This window comes from Neodiprion lecontei, chromosome 5, assembly GCF_021901455.1.
Source record: "Neodiprion lecontei isolate iyNeoLeco1 chromosome 5, iyNeoLeco1.1, whole genome shotgun sequence".
In the NCBI taxonomy this organism is placed as follows: Eukaryota; Metazoa; Arthropoda; class Insecta; order Hymenoptera; family Diprionidae; genus Neodiprion; species Neodiprion lecontei.
Genome location: NC_060264.1, coordinates 19,525,622 through 19,530,467, shown reverse-complemented (window position 1 = coordinate 19,530,467; position 4,846 = coordinate 19,525,622).

Sequence of the window (4,846 nt, the reverse complement as noted above, 5' to 3'; positions counted from 1 at the left end):
CGCCAAAAAACGAAAACGTGAATTTTCGACATTTTTCAGCAGGTATATTTATCTTCTCAATTTCTCTCCTGTTGATCCCACGCTCTTTTCGTTGCGTTTTCCGAGTTTCTTGGGGTGCAAATGGTCGGGAAAGCGTCATACGAATCAATTCTGAGACGAAAAATTTTTTGGTAAAAAAAAAAGGAAGGTTAACCCCTTTGCATTTTTGGCGAAAATTTTTGCGATTTTGAAAAGTGCTGGAATCAATTCTTTCAGGCACTATTCCGGAGGAATTTTGCGAGAAAAATCGATTGGGCGCAGTCCCAATACGCTGCGATCGACGCATCAAAAGTTACAGCCAAAAAACAAAAACCTGAATTTTCGACATTTTTCAGCAGGTATATTTTTCTTCTCAATTTCTCTCCTGTTGATCCCACGCTCTTTTCGCTGCGTTTTCCGAGTTCCTTGGGGCCCAAATGGTCGGGAAAGCGTCATACGAATCAATTCTGAGACGGAAAATTTTTTGGTAAAAAAAAAAGGAAGGTTAACCCCTTTGCATTTTTGGCGAAAATTTTTGCGATTTTGAAAAGTGCTGGAATCAATTCTTTCAGGCAACATTCCGAAGGAATTTTGCGAGAAAAATCGATTGGGCGCAGTCCCAATACGCTGCGATCGACGCATCAAAAGTTACAGCCAAAAAACGAAAACCTGAATTTTCGACATTTTTCAGCAGGTGCTTTTTCGCTCGCCGTTTCTCTCCTGTTGATCCCACGCTCTTTTCGCTGCGTTTTCCGAGTTCCTTGGGGTCCAAATGGTCGGGAAAGCGTCATACGAATCAATTCTAAGACGAAAAATTTTTTGGTAAAAAAAAAAGGAAGGTTTTATAATTTTGAAAAATTTGATTAATGTAAATAAAATTTTTTTTTTTTAAATTTTTCTTTTTTCAAGAGTAAATCAAAAATTATTATATATATATATATATACTTAGACTTATACTTGTACTTACATATATATATATACACATATATATATGTATATATGTATGAATTAATATAATAGAATATAAATGGAGGTAATTAAGTTAAATAATTCAATAAAATAAAAAATGATCTGTTTAAATAATTTATTTTCCCTCAATTGAAGAATAATTAATTTTTACAAAATTAAAAATATGAAATTAAATAAATAATAATTTATCTATCTGTATGTTTTCTTCAAATTTCATATTCTTTCAAAAATTTCTCTTTTCTTAAGAGTAAATCAAAAATTATAATACATATATATATATAAACTTATACTTATACTCATACTTATACTTACATATACATATATATATATTATTATAATAGAACATGAATGGAGCTAATTAAGTTGAATAATCTATCAAAATCAAAAATGATTTATTTAAATAAATTATTTTTCTTAAATTGAAGAATTATTAATTTTTAAAAAATTAAAAATATGAAATTAAATAAATATTAATTTATCTATCTGTATGTTTCCTCTAAATTTCATAATAAGTTCTAATCCATTGTATAAATGTTCTAAATTACAATTCATTAGGTAACACCTTTGTATTTGTGGCGAGAATTTTTGCGATTTTGAAAAGTGCTGTAATCAATTCTTTCAGGCACTATTCCGGAGGAATTTTGCGAGAAAAATCGATTGGGCGCAGTCCCAATACGCTGCGATCGACGCATCAAAAGTTACAGCAAAAAAACGAAAACCTGAATTTTCGACATTTTTCAGCAGGTATATTTTTCTTCTCAATTTCTCTCCTGTTGATCCTACGCTCTTCTCGTTGCGTTTTCCGAGTTCCTTGGGGTGCAAATGGTCGGGAAAGCGTCATACGAATCAATTCTGAGACGAAAAATTTTTTGGTAAAAAAAAAAGGAAGGTTAACCCCTTTGTATTTTTGGCGGAAATTTTTGCGATTTTGAAAAGTGCTGTAATCAATTCTTTCAGGCACTATTCCGGAGGAATTTTGCGAGAAAAATCGATTGGGCGCAGTCCCAATACGCTGCGATCGACGCATCAAAAGTTACAGCCGAAAAACGAAAACGTGAATTTTCGACATTTTTCAGCAGGTATATTTATCTTCTCAATTTCTCTCCTGTTGATCCCACGCTCTTTTCGTTGCGTTTTCCGAGTTTCTTGGGGTGCAAATGGTCGGGAAAGCGTCATACGAATCAATTCTGAGACGAAAAATTTTTTGGTAAAAAAAAAGGAAGGTTAACCCCTTTGCATTTTTGGCGAAAATTTTTGCGATTTTGAAAAGTGCTGGAATCAATTCTTTCAGGCACTATTCCGGAGGAATTTTGCGAGAAAAATCGATTGGGCGCAGTCCCAATACGCTGCGATCGACGCATCAAAAGTTACAGCCAAAAAACAAAAACCTGAATTTTCGACATTTTTCAGCAGGTATATTTTTCTTCTCAATTTCTCTCCTGTTGATCCCACGCTCTTTTCGCTGCGTTTTCCGAGTTCCTTGGGGCCCAAATGGTCGGGAAAGCGTCATACGAATCAATTCTGAGACGGAAAATTTTTTGGTAAAAAAAAAAGGAAGGTTAACCCCTTTGCATTTTTGGCGAAAATTTTTGCGATTTTGAAAAGTGCTGGAATCAATTCTTTCAGGCAACATTCCGAAGGAATTTTGCGAGAAAAATCGATTGGGCGCAGTCCCAATACGCTGCGATCGACGCATCAAAAGTTACAGCCAAAAAACGAAAACCTGAATTTTCGACATTTTTCAGCAGGTGCTTTTTCGCTCGCCGTTTCTCTCCTGTTGATCCCACGCTCTTTTCGCTGCGTTTTCCGAGTTCCTTGGGGCCCAAATGGTCGGGAAAGCGTCATACGAATCAATTCTGAGACGGAAAATTTTTTGGTAAAAAAAAAAGGAAGGTTAACCCCTTTGCATTTTTTGCGAAAATTTTGGCAATTTTGAAAAGTGCTGGAATCAATTCTTTCAGGCAACATTCCGAAGGAATTTTGCGAGAAAAATCGATTGGGCGCAGTCCCAATACGCTGCGATCGACGCATCAAAAGTTACAGCCAAAAAACGAAAACCTGAATTTTCGACATTTTTCAGCAGGTGCTTTTTCGCTCGCCGTCCCTCTCCTGTTGGTCCTACGCTCTTTTCGCTGCGTTTTCTGAGTTCTTTGGGGACCAAATGGTCGGGAGAGCGTCATACGAATCAATTCTGAGACGAAAAATTTTTTGGTAAAAAAAAAAGGAAGGTTAACCCCTTTGTATTTTTGGCGGAAATTTTGGCGATTTTGAAAAGTGCTGTAATCAATTCTTTCAGGCACTATTCCGGAGGAATTTTGCGAGAAAAATCGATTGGGCGCAGTCCCAATACGCTGCGATCGACGCATCAAAAGTTACAGCCAAAAAACAAAAACCTGAATTTTCGACATTTTTCAGCAGGTGCTTTTTCGCTCGCCGTTTCTCTCCTGTTGATCCCACGCTCTTTTCGCTGCGTTTTCCGAGTTCCTTGGGGTCCAAATGGTCGGGAAAGCGTCATACGAATCAATTCTAAGACGAAAAATTTTTTGGTAAAAAAAAAAGGAAGGTTTTATAATTTTGAAAAATTTGATTAATGTAAATAAAATTTTTTTTTTTTAAATTTTTCTTTTTTCAAGAGTAAATCAAAAATTATTATATATATATATATATACTTAGACTTATACTTGTACTTACATATATATATATACACATATATATATGTATATATGTATGAATTAATATAATAGAATATAAATGGAGGTAATTAAGTTAAATAATTCAATAAAATAAAAAATGATCTGTTTAAATAATTTATTTTCCCTCAATCGAAGAATAATTAATTTTTACAAAATTAAAAATATGAAATTAAATAAATAATAATTTATCTATCTGTATGTTTTCTTCAAATTTCATATTCTTTCAAAAATTTCTCTTTTCTTAAGAGTAAATCAAAAATTATAATACATATATATATATATACTTATACTTATACTCATACTTATACTTACATATACATATATATATATTATTATAATAGAACATGAATGGAGCTAATTAAGTTGAATAATCTATCAAAATCAAAAATGATTTATTTAAATAAATTATTTTTCTTAAATTGAAGAATTATTAATTTTTAAAAAATTAAAAATATGAAATTAAATAAATATTAATTTATCTATCTGTATGTTTCCTCTAAATTTCATAATAAGTTCTAATCCATTGTATAAATGTTCTAAATTACAATTCATTAGGTAACACCTTTGTATTTGTGGCGAGAATTTTTGCGATTTTGAAAAGTGCTGTAATCAATTCTTTCAGGCACTATTCCGGAGGAATTTTGCGAGAAAAATCGATTGGGCGCAGTCCCAATACGCTGCGATCGACGCATCAAAAGTTACAGCCAAAAAACGAAAACCTGAATTTTCGACATTTTTCAGCAGGTGCTTTTTCGCTCGCCGTCCCTCTCCTGTTGGTCCTACGCTCTTTTCGCTGCGTTTTCTGAGTTCCTTAGGGTCCAATTAGTCGGGTAAGGGTCGTTCACATCGAATTTGAGGCCAAAAACTTTGGGCTCTAAAATCGAAGAAAAAGTAAGGCTAACCCCTTTGTAATTTTGGCGAAAAGTTTGGTGATTTTGAAAAGTGCTGGAATAAATTCTCTCTGGCACTATTCCGACGTAATTTTGCGTGAGAAATCGATTGGGCGCAGTCCCAATACGCTGCGATCAGTGCATCAAAAGTTACAGCCAAAAAACGAAAACCTGAATTTTCGACATTTTTCAGCAGGTGTATTTTTCTTTCTCAATTTCTCTCCTGTTGGTCCCACGCTCTTTTCGCTGCGTTTTCTGAGTTCCTGAGGGTCCAAT